Raw genomic sequence first — 20,034 nt, 5'->3', positions numbered from 1 at the left:
ATATTCTGTAGAATGTTTGGCCTATAGTTAAGACTTATCACTAACTAGCTCTTACACTTAAGTTAACCTATTCCTATTAATCTATGTATTGCTACATGGTTGTAGGTTTACCAACCTGCTGGCATCCTGCTTCTTGGGCAACTGGCTCAAGTCTTCCCATCACTCCACCCTTCTTTCTCCCTGTATCTTCATTTGACTTTCCAACCTGGCTTTATTCCGCCTTGCTATAGGCCAAATCAGCTTCTTTATTAACCAATGAGAGCAACACACATTCACAGTGTACAGAAGATTTATATCACAACATTGCTCCTCAAATTCTTGGTAACATGACAGAAAATAGGGAGGAAATGTATAAATCCCTTCCTCCCCATATCCTTTCTCCTATCCAGGAGAAGCCTCAAGGAATACAACATCCCCTCCTCTGAGTTACATTATGATGTTGACTTCTAAGCGCTTACATTTGGGGCAGAGACACTTTAGACTATTTCTGTGCTAATTCTGAAAATTAATTCTGCCAAAAACCTGGTGAGTTTGGAAGCAGATTTTCCCTACTTGTTTCCAAATGAGAACATTGCCAATAATGATAAGCAATAGGTTTATCTAGTGAGCTCTTTTTGAGGAAACACTGATATGTGCTACTGGTCCTACGGGAAGTCTTTGGCATTCCTGATGTTTATGAAGACAGGTAACAGCAGAGGCAAGGGGAAGAGTTCTCCAACATGGGAATTCTTACCTCCCATGCTTTTCTATAGTGACTGACCTCTTACTAAGAAGGCATTTGCTATTATTGTTTGTCTTATGCTAATCATAATAAAAGAAATATCCCTGTTTCCGATCTTAGATTTTTAACAACCAATTTTTGAATTACATAGGAAAGCAATTGCCAAACACACTGTAGAGAGGTATTAATGCCAAGGCATGACATAAATAAATTGCTGGAAATTAGGGAATGAAATGGCTCCTTCTGTCAGAAAAATGCCCCATCAGGAAAATCAGAACTCTACCCTTTGGGAAGATATCTTGGAATCAGTATCTTGAGTGAAATGAAAGCAAACAGAAAATAGCTCTTATCTGTTTTCAACATTGGAATCAGACTTCAAACCCAGTATTTGGAAATTATAACACTAGGAAGAGTGGGTGTGTAATTACTTATTCTTGAATTCTGACTGCACAGACTTTCCTGGCTGAGTCTGTATTGCTGTGAAAGGTGGTTTCATAGGTGATTAAAAGTCAAAGCCTATTGAGGAAGAACAGATGTCCTGATCATCTTTAGCTTTACTTGCTTGGAGTCCTAAAAATAAGAATCATCTACAAAAGAGTTATAGTCAGTGCTTGGATATAAAGGTACTCAAGATTTGTCAATATTGCTAAAAGGCTGAGAAAGAACTTAGAAAATCTAGAAAAACTGCTTAAATAGTACAAGAACCTGACACTATAATTTGGAAGCTATTTTATCCACTGCTATTCTTAACTCCATCACCAGACCTGTAAGTTGGAGAAATTTTCCTTCTCCTTGCATTTGTGATTTCAAAGTTTAAAATTAGTTGGAGTTTATAAATAACTCTGACAATCAAGCACAAAGATTTAGAAAGAAATAGTGGTTAGAAAACGGATGGCTCTAGACAACCTAAAGGATGCACAATTAAAACAAAACATGCATTGAAGTGGAGAATACATACCTAGCCTTCATCACCACCATCTCATCCTGGATACATATTCACAGAGAAGATTATGAACCACCAAAGATGGTTTTTAGACAAACAATGTTGAAGCCCATTAAAGAAATAGGAGCCTATTAAGACTTGAACCTAAATTGTCTCTTGATATGGCTCCAGTGTGAAATTCCCCACACAGACTCGTGTTTTTAAACATGTTATCCCTGAGTAGTAGTGCTATTTGTGGAAACCATGAACATTTGGAGCAGGAAACCTAGCCAGGGTAGCTGAGTCAGAAGGCAAGCCTTGAGGGTCATCAGCCGGCCTGCTTCTGGCTTAGCTACCTGCTTCCTGGTCAGGCCATGTAAGAAGCAGCTGCCACATGCCTCCACTGAGAGAGCCACCATGGTATGTTGATATGTTGCTGACATTTTTGTTTGTCAGTCAGGTTGACACATATGGGAGACGGAACCTCAACTGGGAAAGCACTTGGAATGGCCTGAAGGCAAGTCTGTGGGGCACATTTTGATTAATGATTAATGTGGGAGGGTCCGGCCCACTGTCGGCAGTACCACTCATGGACAGGTGGTTATGGGCTGTGGAGGAAAAGCAAGTTAAGCGAGCTATGATGAGAGCAAGCCACAAGCAGCATTCCTTCATTCTCTGTGCCTTAGTTCCTGCCTCCAGTTCATACTTATGTTTTTGTGCCAAATTCTTCAGTGATGGATTGTCACCTGGGAATTGTAAGATGATATTAGCACTTTTCTTTTGATCAGGATATTTATATTTAGTGTATGAATCCTTTGGAGAGATTAGGTATTTTAAATGCTGTTTTAGTATTAGATTCATTCTATCATAGAGTTTGAGCAATCAGCCTTTTGAAAAGTGATCAGCCCTAGGAGTGCTTATCACCTGAAGATCATGATAATGAGATAGATATGAGATTTTGCAAATATTTGGTATCCCAAATAGTTAATATTCCTATTTCCATCTTGAATTAATTAGCTCTTTGGTCATGTTGTATAGAAAATCTCATAGGCATACCCCTTCAAGCATGTATTTTCCACACTCCTGCAGTATAACGGAGTTAGGTTATGTCGACTGAACTCTGCTTGAGGCTTCAGGTCCGGCTCTTCACTCTGACACCCTCTTCTTGAGTTCAGCTGCTCCTGTTTCTCCCTGCCGTCTCTTCTGTCTCTCTCTTCCCCTCCTCTCTTTCTCTCTCCTTCCGCTCCTCCTTCCTTGCAGAGTAAAGGTACAAGAAGGCACATACAATTGCCCCAGTTCCTACTTATATTTTTAGCCAAAACAAGTCACATGGTCAGGCCTGCAGTTAACATTGAAAGGAATACCCAGTCTTTCCTGGGTAGAACAGCATAGACAGCATGGTTTCTGCTGTGTATACAGAAAGAGGCAAATGTCTGGGTACAAAAAGTCATATGTCCTTTAAAATCACGTCACTGTAATCTCACATTGAAACTTACCACCCAGAGGGAGACGGTGGAAACATGACCTCCATAGCAAGAAAACAGTCTAGAAAACCATGATTTGTGAAGAAAGAGGACTTCCACAAGCCTGCTGGATTCCTTTTGACAAATCTATCATAGGCCAATGAACCTAGATTGTAGCATTTTCCACTCCAATGAAGACTTTGCTTGTAAGTGTTATCAGCTGCACACACTGAGTATCAAGGATGTGAACTAAAAGAAAATCTCAAGTGTTTTCCCATCCAAGACATATTAAAAATAGAGAGTTTAGGTAGAGAGATGATGATGATGATGATGATGATGATGAAGATAGATAGATAGATAGATAGATAGATAGATAGATAGATAGAAGACAGACAGATAGATAATAGATATACAGATAGATGATAGATAAATAGATGATAGACAGACAGACAGATAGATGATAGATAGATAGATAGATAGATAGATAGATAGATAGATAGATAGATAGATAGATGATAGATAGATACAGACAGACAGACAGACAGAACAGATCACACTCAAACTGAGAAGTATGTGTTCCTCTGTCTTTCTCTCTCTCCCTTTTTCTCTCCTGAGCATTGTGTAGGAATTGGGAGGTGGTTGAGCAGAAAGACTCTCCTCTGCTTCTTATTAGGATGTCTAGAGGATCTTGGCCTGACTGATCTGCTCCAGCATAAAACAGAAATGCCTGAAATGCAGACACGATGTACTTTGGCAAATAATGGCTACAATGTGTTCCTAGATGGTGTGCTTCCTGTGTATCCTGGAGGGGAAGAAGGATTTTCTTAGTTTTTCAATGAGTCAAGTGTACATCTCAGAAGGAAGCTGAGATCTGAGTTACTCACCAAGAGGAACTGTGGAGAGGAGGGGCACAAATATCCCCTGTGCAGAAAATTCCACCACTCAGGCTGGATCCAGATGGAGGCCATGTGTGAGACTGAGGATCTGAGAAAGCCCAGAAAATGGCAAGGGAACTCAGAATTTCCCTCTCCAGGAGGCTGTGTTAGATATGCTTGTCCTCACTCACTTGATAATGCCACCCAGAAGAGAAACTAAGGACGAAGCATGAAAATGAGGCATGAAATCCAGAAATTAAGTATACCTAGAGGAGTTATTTCAACTATTTTATTAGGTTTTAAACCAGATTGGACCAGATTATAAAACCCCAAACCCATGTAATAGGGGTTCAAGAAGACCATAATAATGCACAAAATAAATAAGCGAGCTTTGCCTCTGCGTTTCTAAACTACATACAGTGTAAGCAATATTCCCATTTCTATTACTGTTATAACTTCCATTAAGGTAAAGGGTGTGTGTGTGTGCGTCTGTGTGTGTGTGTGTGTGTGATGCAAGTGTGTGGGGGTTATGTACACTTGTATGTTCAGGATCTTGTACCTGTGCATATGCACAGAGATCAGAGAAAATGGGTGTTCTCCTCTATCACACTCCCTTGTTCCACTAGGCAGCATCTTTTAATAAATTTAGAGCTTGCCTTTTTTACCTAAACTTGTGTCCAGAAAACCAACAACCATTCTAACTATCCCCTTTAGTGATGAACTCATAGGAATGCTTAGGACCAGCTCTGTCTTTGATATGGGTTCTGGGATTCAAATCTGATCTTCATGCTTGTACAGCAAGCAGTGCTATCCACTAAGCCATCACTCCAGCCAGGAATAAATATTTGCTTAGCACCCACTCTGTACGCTGAACATCATTTTCTCATTTAATCCTTATAACAAGAATTTCAGGCAGATGTCCTTAATATTATACCCATTTTATTTATCATTAGTTAATTGTGTTTTCTTTTGGTTTTGGTTTTTTAAGGCAGGGTCTCACTATGTATCTTCCTGCATCAGTCTCCCAAAGATGACTTTAGGCGTGAGTCACAATGTCCAGCTTTATGCTTATTTTAAAATGGAGTCTGGGCCTTAAAGAGGTTAATTATTTTGATCATTAAATGCACACCAGATATTCCAACTGCATTAGTATCAACCCCTCATTATGTATGTGCAAGGAATACTTCATTCATATAAATGTTTTGTGCTATCTTTACCTTTCGTTTCACATCAAAGTCCTGGTAAGGAATTGCTGGAGGAAAGCATCTGTGGAGTGGACAGGAGGTGCCCTTCATGGACAGGCAGATGAAGTTGATATCAACTCATACAAGATATGTTTCAAAGTCACTCAGGCACAAAGTGTTTTGGAAGTAAGAATTATGGTTTAGTTACTGAACCCTTGTTGTAAGGAGGCTGCTTGTTTGTTTTCCAAGTCACCCATACTCCTGAAATAATCACACAGAAACTATATTATTTAAATCATTGCTTGGTCAATCACTTAAGTGAATTGCTAGATAGCTCTTACATCTAGTATTAACCCATTTTCAGTATGTTATGTTTTACCACGAGGCTCATGGCCTACTGGCAAGGTTCTGATGTGTCTGTCTCTGGCGGCAGCTCCATGGCTTCTTCTTGAGTCCACCCTTCTTTCTCCAAGAATTTAGTTTAGTTTTCCCTGCCTGGCTCTCTTCTACTCTACCATTCCAAGACAGTTTCTTTGTTAACCATCAGAGAGGAATCCCACATCACTTCCCTTTTCTGTTTAAATAAAAAAAGAAGGTTTTAACTTTAACATAGTAAAATTACATATAACAAAACAGATATCAATCAAGAATTACAGTTACAAAATTTATATTCTTTATCTTTTATCATGACTAAGGAAAACTATAACTATAGCTGTCTATTCCTCAACTCCATCAAAGACTCCAGAAGGATATAAAATTACCTAAGTTAACAGAAAGTACATTGTAAACAACTTCCAAAACATTTTTAATGAGCTACACAAACACAATACCTTAATCAAGAACAGAAATACATATACACAGTATAACGAAAATTGATGTTAAATTTATACCAATAGACCAGGATCCATACCAATGCAAATCTCTATAGCATATCCCCCTTTAAATGTAAACAAACATTTATAAACAATTTTTTAGGGAAATTGGGGTAGTTTTCTCCAAACTATTTCCTGCTGTTTGTTGGGCAAAGTAATTTTTTGGGAGGTGTTTACAACAACCTTTCAGAGGGTCTTGGTTCATCAAACCACATTAATCTGGAAAAATTCCACAGGTTCTCATCCTGTGTGGAAACAAAAGAAGAACCTCTTTTCCAAAGCAACAGATCCTTAGGCTCAAATTTTGAAGACAAGATACCTTTAAAGTATTTAAAGTATATATGTTGGTTACTTAGCTCCTTCACAGTCAAAAAATTAAAAGGAAACACAATAATATACATAATCCAGGCTCTCTGTGTATATTTCATCCTTATGTGGTGTATTTTTTTATTATTTTAATTTATGGCTGTCTATACTTTCTGTACTCTGTCTCTTTAAAGACTTTATCTTATTTAAAACAATTTACTTCTTTTTATAACTGTCCATATTCTTTTTCTTCTCTCTCCCAAGCCTACATACATTTATCCAACACCATGACCCATTTAGAAGTCTTTTTCATCTGAATTTGTCTTTATCGTGTATACTTTCTGACCAGGACTGCTTATTAAAATGCTAAGAACTTCTTAAAAACTTAAGCTGCAACATTGCTAGCAACCCACTTGCTCCACCCAGTCCAATTAGGTGGAAGTCCATTCACTGCCTCTGAGACTGCTGTTGTCACCACCTCAACTCTGATAACCAATTGGACCTTGCTGCCACCAAGTAACTTACAGCATGCTGCCCACAACCTTCATTTAAATACTCAGCCTCCTGAAAGAGCCAGAGATCACATTGGCAGCACAGCCTAAGAAACCACAGTTTCAAAGCAGCATGACTTTTTTTTGCTACCACTGAATCAGAAAAACCTCTCTTAAAGGAGCCATGCCTCTTCTTGCTTCTAGCAGAGTCCACCCAAGAAAATGCTGCTACCAAATTATGCTTAATTGTTCTTTTGTGTCTAGGATTCCTTTTTAAACTTCCTCAGGTTTTATGTGGATTTAGTATATCACATTGGAGTGCCAATTTGTTTGTTTTCCTGGCTGCCCAGACTCCCAGACGAATCACACAGAAACTATATTATTTAAATCACTGCTTGGCCAATCACTTGAGTATATTGCTAGCTAGCTCTTGTGTCTAGTATTAACCCATTTCCAGTATTTTATATTTTACCATGAGACTCGTGGCCTACTGGCAAGGTTCTGGCATATCTCTCTCTGGCAGCCCCATGGCTTCTTCTTGAGTCCACCCTTCTTTCTTCCAGCATTCAGTTTAGTTCCCCCCACCTAGCTCTGTTCTACCCTATCAGGCCAAGCTAGTTGCTTTGTTAACCAATGGTATTGACAGCATACAGAGGAGAATCCCACATCAGACCCTAAAGGTGTAGTTCATGGTCTTATTATGTTGAGGAGGAAAGTATAAATTTAAAAAAGAGTTGGCCAGCATTAACTATGGGAAGATCTTGGTATAGATCATTTGCTGATAGCTTTAGAAATGGCCACAGTGGAATCAACTCCATTGCATTTATAAAACACACAGCTTTCTTTGGATCTACATTCAATAAGCAATTTTCTGAATATGTCTTGACTATTTAGGTAGATCTGTCAGTAGGAGAAAATAGTACTGGTTGTCTCAGCTTGTTCATTCTCCCTATGCCCTGTTTTCATTATAGATTAATCCTTTAGCAAATCAGCTCATTAATTGGGACACAATGACCTGTCTGAGTTGTTTTTTCTGAGTTATTTTTCAAAGAACTTGTTTAAGCCCTGTACCAAGAAATTGAAATTTTCAGATCTGCAAAGATACGGGTTGAACTCTGAAAAGTGTAAAAAGGTAACCGTACCCTACAAGGTCTCCAGGCAATTGGAACAGCCTCCTCCTGAGAACACTCTGAGCACATTGGCAAATGTCAGCACTTAAAATAATGTCTTATTGTTTTGTATAAAAGATTAATGTCACTATCCAACTCATACAGCTTCAAAAAAGACTTAGTTTAAAAATGTTAACTGTTATGGTCCATATTTTATCCTTTAAAAAGTTTTACATTTTTATTGACTTGTGCAAGCATATGTGTATGAGTGTGAGTACCTGTACAAGTCAGAGGACCCCTTCCAAAAGTTAATTTTCTTACTACCATGTTAGTGTCAGGAAACAAGGACAGATCATCAGCCTTTACTACAGGCATCTTTGCTGGCTAAGCTGTCTCACTGGCTCACTGTCCACATTTTAAAACATAATGGGGGTGGGGAATATAGGAGTGGGTGCTAGAGAGATGTCTAGGTTGTTAAAAGCATTTGTTGCTATTGCAGAAAGACCTGAGTTAGGTTACCAGCTTCCAAATTGCACTTAGAACCATCTGAGCCCAATTCCAGAAGGCCTGATGTTTTCTGGTCTCCTCAGACACCAGACACTTACATGACACACATACATCCATGTACACTGAACAAAAACAGACATTTTAAAAATCCTTAAAAGTTATAATGAAAATGTAAAACAAAACTACTCTGAGGTCTCCTCTTACTTCAGTAAGAATGACAGAGATCAAGGGAACAACCTACAACAAATGCTGGAGGTTGGGGTGGGAGAAGGAAACCATCATTCTCTCTTGGTGGGATCGCAAACTGGCACAGCAACTGTGGAAACCAGTGTGGAGTGTTCTCAAAATTCTTTAAAAAAAAGAACTACTGTATGATCCAGCTATGCCCAAAGAACTCAATGTTCTACTCTAAAGACATTTGAGCAGCCGCATTCATTGCTGCTCTACCCACAACAGCTAAGAAAAGGAAACAACCTGACAGTCCTTGAGCAGACAAATGGATAATGAAAGTGTGGCACAAATACACAATGGAATTCAGCTGTAAAGAAAACATGAAACCATAATCTCTGCAAGAAAATGGAGAGCACTAGAAAAGGTAATCATCTGAGAGGCAACACAGACACAGAAAGATAAAAGTCTCTCTCATTGGAGGCTCCCACCTCCAAATCTTCATATGTGAGTACATAGCCTGGAGCAACTAACTATAGAAGCCAGAAAAGTAAAACAGAATCATATCCAGGATAGGGGGTTGAAGAACAATAAGGGGGGATTATCAGGGTAAAGGTAAAATGGGAAAGGGGGTACTCCTTCTGTAGAGCTTATGGCATAAATTCAGAAGATGGTAAAGAGGACAAAAGGGAATAGAATACACATGATCTGATAGGGAAAAAAAGGGGGGCTCCCAAGAGAGGAGAAGGGAATTAAATACAGGAAAAGGAGGAAGGTCAAATGACAATGAGATTATCTGAAGAAGCCACACAGAATTATACTGTTAACAATTTACCAAAAAATGAATACATGTAACTCAATGTATATAGTTTTAATGAACCTTGATCATCTGGGCTGTCTTCTTCCCTTGTCCTACCCACCTTACTCTGTTTTAGGTGCAACGTTTCCAGTCAGAAAGACAGATGTGAGATTATTATTTCAATGCAAAAATTATCACCTATATAACTGCCCAAATGTTAGCTGAGCAAGGATGAAACTAATGAACATGACAAAGTAGACAGAGAAAAGCTCGTGAGACCTCAACTCTACACAAAGAAACATAGACAACCGAAGAAAGCTGAGAATAAGAGAAATGGTCTTCCCTGGAAAAGAGCACATTACTCAGTCATCTAACATCAAAGGAACACCCCTGAAAAACAGAGAGGTAGCATTATATGGGCAGAATATTTTATATTTGAAAATATATGTGCATGTATGTCTGTGTGTCTCTACATCTATATGTATACATATATGCCTGCAATAATACTTCGTAAAAATAAGAGACTTAATTTGAAGAAGAGTAAAGAGTGGTATATTGGATGCTCTGGAAAGGGAGAAATGTTGCAATTAAATTATTATCTTGAAAATTTTAAATACACTTCTAAAAGTCAAGAATATTCCTATCCTGATGGAAATATTAACTACATCATGAGTACTGACATCTAGTAACCATTTAAAATATAAATTACTGGTTAAGGAACAACCCAGTCACTCTCCAAAGGAGGCTAAGAATACCCTGTGATGGCGACTTTACTTCTTAAAGCAGTACACCCTGTCTCTAGACGTCTGGGCCCATGAGAAGCCCTTCATGTCAAGAAGGCTCCAGTTCTGTCCTGCATCTATCACGCCCTCCTTTCACACTGCTCTGCATTCACTGAGTCCTTGCTGCATGCAGACACCATGCCTATTGCTTTACATGCTCATTTCATTCTATCCCATAATAGTTTCCAGGAAGAAAGTTGCATTTTTATTCCCATTACATAAACAAAATTTCAGAAAGCTACGAAGCCCTGAACATATTTCAAAGGATATAATGATTTCATTCCTTCTTTCCTTGTCCTACACACCTCACCCTTACTACCTTCTCTGCTTACTCTGTTCTTGGTGCAACGTTTGGTAATAGACACATCAAGAGGAATCCAGACCCAAACTTTGCCTTATAGCTATTGATTTCCAGTCAGGAAGACAGATGCAAGAGAATTATTTCAATGGAGTGAAGCAGAAATCATGAAAGGAGGTACCAAACATTATGATTCAAAGAATGGGGGAAGATTCCAGTGCCTTTAGAGAACTCAGAACATATTTTAATGGAAGTTTTGCTACATTTATGACTTGAAAGAGTTCCTTCTGGTGGAGAATGATGGTGAAGTTGGGAGAGGTCAGTGAAATGCAAAATGCAAATAGAACGGAGTTCAAGCCTAGAGTTCAGAAACAACCTAGCCAGCTTGGATAAAGAGTGAACTTGGATGCATAAAAGACAACATTGGCAAGACGACAGTGCAGTGAGAGCCAAGAACTCTGTTGTTTGGGGGGTGACCTTTAGAGATCCCCAGGATTTATTGCTCAGATATCAGGCAGAGCAGGCTCTGGGGAGGGGGAGTTGGGATGTTGTCCAACTCTGAGGAAGGATTGAACCATATCCTAGTTCTCCAAATCAAGTGGGTGGTCAGTGACAGAGTCCAGATAAGCTCTATGTCCCCAAGTCTTCTTAGTGATGGCTTAAGATTCTCAAACTCAAATTACTTTATAGTGTTGAATATTTTGTGAATCTCTTGAAAATGTTGCATTCAGCATCATCTGATTACACTTTTTCCACACTAAATGACCATCATGGTCTAAAAGTATAACATGTGGGGCTCCACAGTACGCATTGTATTGATAAACTGCCACGTGCCACTTGAGTTCACTGAGAATTAAATCTGTGGAATTAAAGCTGCTGGTCTCAAAGTGTTCTCCAAGGCCCCTTGTCTGGATATAGACTGTCCCCTTATCTCTGCAACAAGAAAGGAAAATAACAGCAAAGCATGCCGGGGGGGAGGGTGGAACTGTGTCCTTAACAATAACCAGAATGCAAATCATTTCCAACAGAGGTTGCTATCGTTTATCAAATGATATAAAAAGGCCTGCACGGGAGACTTGTCTACGGAGATGGGAGATGGAACGCTCAGTTAGGAGCTTTGGCTGACAGCTTCACTTTCCCAGATGGCTTCTTCCGATGCTGTGAGTGCCTGATTTGATAGTTTATCTCTGTCTGTTGCCATTTGTCCTTTTACATGAAAGTCTCACCTGAAGGGATACCATCTTCAGCCTGGGACTCTCGGCATTAGAAACTCCAGCTGACTGCCTCAATGGAACTTTCCAAACAGCTACAGCTGGATGTTTTAACACCCAATTTGATGATCCTTCTCTGCCTGTCTTCATATCTACCTGTCACTATTGGTTTGTTTACCTGGACTTGCTATGTGCTTAATAAGCTCACTCACCAACACCAAAACCATTGCTGTTATAGTTCACTCCAGACTAGAAAGAACAGTGCCTCAATATATGTCCTTGTTGAGGAATGGGTTACAGCTTGTTTTATAAGGAAAATATTGTTCCTCTATGCATGGAAATAGAAGAGATAGTATGTATTGTTTAATTTAGTTCAGGGAGCTAGTTGGTCAATGTTCTTAAATTATGAAAAATACCTTTATATTTGTTTTTATTTAAAAGGAACAAATTGACCTTGATTTAAGGAGTAACATAGACTATTTAGTTCCAAAGGTTTTTCTGTGGTAACTAATGTTGACTAATTAATCAATTAATAATGTGATATATATTTAAAAAAACCTCTGCCATTGTTCTGAGTGGGATTAAAATGAGCAAAAAACAAACAGAAGCTTTGTGGGCAGCGTTTACAGTCTAGAGAGGGAGACCAACAGGTAAAGATGCCCTTGTTGGGGAAACACCTTCCGTATTGAGCTGGAAACGGAGCATTCCAGTCAAAGAAGAGGTCAAGGGGTTGATTGTTTCTGACAGAGGGAAAAAGCACTTATAAAATTGTGAGGAGCAAGACAGATAAGCTTATTGGGGAACCTCAAAAAAGTTTGTTCAGGAAGCTGAACTGGGAACCAAGTAGAATGAACTCTTTGAGTGAAACTGAACTTGGAGATGGGGGCCCGAAACATACACCAATATTAGGAAGCTGGGATTTGCTCTAAGAGTTTTGTTGAGCCATTTGTGTACTTGGAGCTTTATTTTAGAGAGAGCAAACTGTCGTTTAAGAGGGGGGAATTGAAATAGTCCAGAGGCAGTCTTCTGTTGTGTTATGCGGTGACCCACACTTAAAGGAAGATCGCCTGACCTTGCCTAGCAACATTGGAAAAGAAAAGGCCTTCAGGGAATGGCTATCTGTGGGGTTTGGTAGTACTCATGCTTCCCATTTGAGGGAACCCATGTTTGCAGAGATTTCCTGAGGGTTAAGCAGCCCATTACTCTCCAATCTTTGGTTTGGGATTAGTTAAAAATGATAAACAAGTCCGATGTCTAAAGCACACTCACATTATACACCCCACAGTGCTTTGCCATGGTCCTATTAGACACTGGGGTCCTGTGTTTTTCTGTGCCTGTTCTTTGAGGTGCTGCTTGGAACATTGCATGAGATGCTCTTTAGGGGCACATCTGGGAAAACTTACACTTGGTGTTCATATCAGGACTGAATTATGCTTCTTCCGGTCCTTAGCTTCTGACAGTTATGTAAAAACCACAAGAAGGAAGTATGTTCTGTGTTCTATGAAGCCTCCAGACACATTATTGCTGCTTCTTACAAAATGTGTTGGCCTGCTCGACACTGTTGACCTCATTCTGGCTTTGTTTTCTGGCTTCTATTTTTAATTTTACTTTTTTCCCAATATTTACTTGCTTATTACTGTTGTTTCAAAACTAGCACTTTAATTCCTTTCTGGGATGAAACTGAATATAACGTCATAGGTATGAACCTGTCTTGTCTCTATGGGCCAGACAGAAGCTAAGCAGTTGATACTCTGTGTGTGTGTGTGTGTGTCCTTTAAGTATTTGACTATAAATCAAAACTGTAGATGAAAAACATTTAACTCAAAGGTTTCAGTTCCTTTAGTAAGCAAAAACATGTATTTCTCAATTCTTTTTCTTTTGTTTTATAATTTGATTATCATTTTCCTGATTTAAGGCAACAAGCTGAATTTTCTAGCTTTGAAATAGTAATTTATCTTCATCTAGCATTTCCATGTTTTCATATGTTAGAATATCTGAGTATTTGATTAAAATAGGCATTTAAAAATATAAATCTGGTTATATTGAGTTAGTTATATTGGGTGAGTCATAGAAACAATTTCGTCTGTCTTTCTCTTCTTCAAAAAACCAGGTTCTATAATTAGAGAAAAGAAATCTGGATTTAAAAGATGTATTTGTGTTTCCAAGAAACTGGAAATACAGTGTGTATGGTGAGAAGAAGTATCCATCAGACCTTTGCTCGCACACCCAGTAAGCAGAGAATGTCCTAACTGTCCAGGTTTCCACTTTTATCATGGCTGAGGCAACAGCCCCACCCACGTAATCAAACTCACTAGTCTTTGTTTGGTATGTGATTGCGCCTGTGTTGTGTAGGCACCAGCCTATATGGGTGTTGGATATTTTACTCCTCATTTTGAAGTCAGGGGCTTTGGAATTACGTTTCAAGCAAAAGGCTTCAGTTTCTCCTCAGATCTTACCTTACTGCTATGTGTAACTTTTCAATGTTAGATTCTGACTAATAAAATCAGGCCTTGGTTAACCCTCTACTAGAAGATTACTCGGGTCTGATCTGGAATCAGGGAATTCTGCTAAAGGTCATATTCTGGGAAAGAAGAATCAAAAAACAAAACAGAAAATGAAGCTGGCAGGCCCCTAATTAGTCTTCTTAGCAAGACTGATTCTGAGTAACCGTGCTGGGTGTGGTAGAACAGGGAAATGGCCCTATTTCCTTACAGTAATTCCATCAGCTAGAAGGGTTTGCAGTATATTACATATGACATATTCTGATGGTCAAAATAAGTAACATGGCAAGAACAGAATAGAAAGGTAGGGAAATTGATTCTGCCCATCAGCATGTGGACCCCTAGGTAACTGGACAGTCTAAGTGGCTTTCTCTCACCTGTCTATTACTATGCTTTGCTTCAAAACACAAATGGTTATCCCAAGCTTGCTCATGACAGCACAAAGTCTGGAGACTAATAGTCGGCTATGCAAAACTTTGGAGATCTAGACCAGTTCCCAACTGGCCACTTGCTAACTACAACAATGCCTAGGTGAGTCAAGCCATAACCATCAAGCCTGGGACTATCAGTAGAATCACTAAGTGACCAATAATGATAAGTTCCAATGGAAATCAAGCCACTAACATTTCTGGTTATTAATAAGCAGTGAAAGCTAGACAATTGGAGTACAATTTTGATGCACCCCAGTTACAAGAAAGTCCTAACACACAGGAACAGAACAGGATTAAAGAAAGAAGGAGGATAGGGAACAGATGAAAATAATAACCTGCACTCACTCATGCATTCGATCTGTTTCTGGGGGGGCAGATGATGTTTTCACCCCATCAAGGAAAACATGAGTGAACACATGTCTTACACATGAGATCAGGAAATTATACATAAAGGAGGAAATCCAAACCTCTTAGCTAATTATACAGCCCAAGAAATTTGCCGAACTGAGCCCATATTGACTTTGGCAGTGAATCCTGAAAATATCATCCATAAAAATAAGGAGATGAATAATTCCATTCATTTGCAAATACTAGCTTTGTTTATTTCTACCCCATACCCCAAAGGATGAAGGACAGCCTTCAGCATGACTGGATGCTGACTTAGTTAACTGAGTGGGTATTGGTCATAACAGAATGCAACTCACATAGATTGAGGAATAGACATCTTGAGTTTCAACTTAATTTGAGGATTCTTTGATCCTTCTATCTGCTGAGCACAGGGTTTGGTCATAGCAAGAGAGAATGAAGAGGAAAAAGACAAGCAAGTAGTCAGATTATGAAGGGTATCAGCGAAGGATATATCTGAATAGACACAAGGGCAAGTTAGAAAGCCATGTAGTTAGACAGCATTCCACAGTGTCAGAAAGGATGCTTCCCTGAAGGGCTGCCACAGACTCAAGGAAAGGCTACTGAGCCATTGGCTTAGATGTCCAGAGTGCAGTATTTTCATTTTAAGCTCTGTAGTAAGAGTTTGTTACATCCCTGTTCCTGAGACTAGACAACCATATCAGTGTCTGTGCCTTGCCTCTACTTTTGGAAGGTGGATCAAGGCTACTCCTGAAAGTTTTTGTTTATTAAAATAATTTATTTTGTGTTTCATGTATACTGACTGCCTAATAGTGCCAGACACTCTGAGAAGCACTGGTCACTTACTGGTCGTGCAATGATGAACAAAACATAGTACCTACTTTTGAGGAATTTCATCATACAGCACGGCAAAATCATGTAGGACACAAAGAGCTATGTTGGAGAAAAGACCTGGCCCCTTTGGGAAAAGGGTGGGCTCATCAGGAAAGGCTCCTCAAAAGAAAATCTTTGTGAGTAGCCGAACAACTGATAGCATTTGTCAGGTAAAGATGCATCGACCAAAACAGGACCCAAGAGCACTCAAGCAAGGATTCTCTCCTCACTTGGTTCTCTTGCACAGCATCACCTGGCACGTGGAGCTGGACTGTTGTGAACCAGAAGCACCTTGTTAGTGTAAGAATCTGTAGGTTTTAAGGCTTCTTGGAGATTTAAAAACTTTTTATGCACTTGTTGTCATGGAGCTCTCAGTTATTATTTATGAGAACATGGAGAGATAGAAGAATTGGAGACCTTTAGGCAGACCTCATGACATTTGCTGGGATGTAGATAATTGCAATTACCGAAGAGATTAATGTGGAGGCAGCACACAGCAGCGCGTGACAGCATGGTGCACACAAAACACTGGAGAACAGACTTGGGAAGGAATTTTAAAGGTTTGTGTGTGCATACATGTTTGTCCTAATGTAATATGACTAAATAATATTTTAGAATATTTTTAATCGTATTCATAATAGAGATTTTTTATAGCTCCATGGTCTTTGCTACTATTATTTTAAGCTCTTCAGAATATTCTAGTCAATAATTTTCCTGTCTTGACATTTGGGTTGATGCCAATCTTTTTTGTTGTTGTTGTTGTTGTTCTCAGTAATGTTCCTCGATGGTCAGAACTTTTTGTTGTTGGTATCGTTTGTTTGTTTGTTTGGGGAGTTTGAGACAAGGGTTCTCTGTGTAACAGCCCTGGCTTTCCTGGAACTCCCTTTGTAGACTGGGATAGCCTTGGAGTCAAAGAAGTCCACCTGCCTCTACCAATAGAGTGCTCGGACTAAAGGTGTGTGCCACCACCACCTGACTGAATAAAGAACTGTGAGAATGTTAAATATTACTTTAGTCTCTTTCCCTCTTGGAACCCAGAAGAGGTTGGGCTTCCATAATGCACAAATTGAATGCCTAACTAGACAATGGTGTCCATAACCTTCCCTCCTCAGACAATGCTATTGGATGGCCTTAGGGACATAACAGACTGTATGCTGTAACTATATGGATAACAGAAAAATAAAAAATCTGTCATTTCAACCTCACACATTAAAGTGGTTGTTTTCACAACTTATACCACTGACATGTTGCCCACTGCCAGCCTGACCTGCCCTTTCTCCACATTAGGTTTCCAGCTGAGAAACTGGAGCAGATGATGAGAGCCTGAAAAATTAAAGTCTTCAAACGGAGCCTGGGAAAGAGGTAGGGATTTCTATACTAGGGCAGGTACTCAGAAGGGCAGACTATTGTACTGACCAGGACTTAACATTCAGATGAGCAGTAAACTGATTCTTGATCTTGTAGGAAATAGACTGATAAATGACTGCCCCTAAGGGCAAGCTATTGGAAACAGAAGACTTTATGAACCAGCGCTGATCTCCTGGTCTTGCGGCTTGGTCTGGTGCTACATCTGCCATGAACTTTTGGGTTTCAAGGCCTGATTCAAGCAGATGCACATTCCTGTCAGTATCAACATGGAAGCCCCTGGCTGTCAGTCTCTGGCTCTTCTGAAGCCCATAGGAATCCACACAAAGCTGGGCATTCCAAGGTTAAGCAAGAGAACCAGAGCATGAAAGAAATTTGACACAATCCTTTCCACGCCTCGACTGAGAGCTAGGCTGTCTCTAATTAGTCAGACGTCTCTTCCAGCATCACCGTAGCCAGAGAAAGAAAGAGAATGGTCCAATATGCTGCTTCTGTATCATCTTATGGTATTTAAAGAACATTTTTGGATGAATACCACAGACATTGAAAATAATGGTGAAATAAAGCCTTGGGAATATATTTTCTGAAAATTATTTCTTGACACAAAAACCAAAGTCTTTCTTAAATTTCTTTTAATAGCAGTCATTGTTTCAGATGTGGTTTTACTGAGAATGTGTTGTGGGCTTTCTATCTTTTTGGTGTATTCTAAGGAGTTTGAAACATTCTGTTCTCTATGATTTCTCTTCTATTCATGATGTTTCTAACAATGTACTTTTGTGTTCTGTATGGCTCATTGATGAATTGCTTTAAGAACTTATGATTCTTCAATATGTGTGGTATGTCTTTGGATAAGAGAAATTTGTATGGTGATGTATGCCTGTAATCCCAGCACTCAGAAGAAGGCTGAAGCATGAAAATTATGAACTGAAGACCTGGTCAGGACCACACAGAGAAGTCCAGACCAAGCCTTACCAAACAAACAAATAAACAAGCAAATTCCCAAACAAATGAAAAAAAATCAACCAAAACAAAACCCATAGGATAAAGAGATGATTTAAAATTAAATATAGCATTAGTGGAAGGAATTCAAATTCCTTTCCATTTTAATATTTTAGTAACATTACATTTGTAGTTCAGAGTCATCTCGAATGCTGACGACCACAGTGCCAAAAGGAAAGAAAACACTTGTGTGTTGTACGACCCTAGCTGGGATGACAATTGTCCCCTTTTGATCACAGAAGAGCATCAGTCACATAACTTCCCACAGCCACAAGGGAGCAGGAAGTGCAACTCCACCCTATGGCTAAAATGGGAGAGAATGATAACTATTTGGCAAACGGTACTAATGATTACTTCAGTAGACTTGGCATTTTTACAGCTAATGTTATGTTTAACCTCATGTCAAAAATAACATAAAGCATGTTGGCGACTGTGGCCTGTAGAACATATTTGGACATTTGATTACAGAAAAGCTTACTTATAAAGTAGTATAGCTATTCCAAAAGGTTTGAAACAGTTCTACTCTCTTTAAGTTACTGTAAATTTCACCCTAACTTCCCACCCTGATAAAAAAAAAAGACAGAAATTGTAGTCTCAGTATTTTGGGGGCTCCTGTATCAGGGCTAGACATCCAGAGAAGATCTTTGGCTAGATATAACCCTAGGGCTATGACTAAGACTTCAGTTCTCTGGGCACTGCAGGGACCTACGTCATTCAAGCTCTGCTGCTCTGGACAAACTGTGAGGTGCCAGACATCGATGAGGGTAAGAAGCCCAGTGGCAATTGTTCAGTCTCCCACAGAATACCACAAAGATCTTCCAAGCATGCTAACCTCCTTAGAACACTGTCACCAAGTCGTGGCAGTGTCTAAGAACGGGACTTCACTGGTTTTTGCTCCTCTCTTATCCTGAAGTCAAGTCTTCCTGTCCGTGTAGCTCTTCAAATGATGGTAAGCACACTCTCTCTCCTCTGAGACTAGCTTGTTCCTTGGATAAAGAAGATTTGCCTCCCATGATTCCTGTCTTCATTCAAAGAATTGAAGAAGACCTGTGAAAGTAACTGCCACAGAAAAATCCCAAAGGGTGTTAGAGTACGAATTAACTTAAGTAACAAACAATGGATGGAACAAGGGTAGGGTTGGAAGAACAGCATTAACGTTTCTTAGGCATCCCCGTGAAGCCAGGTTTCTGCCATGTTTTTATTTACCATCAACTTCACTGCCACAGAAATACAGTGAAGTAGAAATAATGAGCCAATTTCACAGAAGAGGAGAGCAGCTCAGAGGCTCCAGGTATGCACAGAGGAAAACAGTGCTACCCACCACTTACGGAGCTTATGATGTACCAGTCACTGCTGCTATGTGAGCAGGGTACCAAGAAGTGTAACTGTTCCTATTTTAAAAGTGAGAAAGTGGAGCCATACATAATTTAAGAGACTTGCCACCAAAGTTCCACAGCTAGAGAATGATGAGGTCCTATAGGACCCATGACAGTCTGGCTCCAAAGTCATTGCTCCAAATGATTGTGCTGTCCCACTGAAGGAGAGGGAAGGGGAATTGGAGAAGAAGGAACAGAAGAATACAGACACAGACAGCAAAGGTGTAGATATGTTCTAAAATTTAGCGTTTGCCAAAATTACTTAAGACTTTTTCTAAAGAAGTTTGATGCACTTCCAGGGAACTGAGCGTGGGAAATACGCCCTGGAACAAGTTTGCCACTTGGGGGTGAAGGAGCACAGACTCAGCCCTGACTTCCCACACAGACACCAGATTTCTGGATCCCCAACACCTTT

The sequence above is a fragment of the Alexandromys fortis genome, unplaced genomic scaffold (assembly GCF_014885135.2).
Source record: "Alexandromys fortis isolate MF-2015 unplaced genomic scaffold, M_Fortis_MF-2015_v1.1 scaffold_130, whole genome shotgun sequence".
Taxonomy (NCBI): Eukaryota; Metazoa; Chordata; class Mammalia; order Rodentia; family Cricetidae; genus Alexandromys; species Alexandromys fortis.
Note: the sequence above shows the minus strand (reverse complement) of the source record.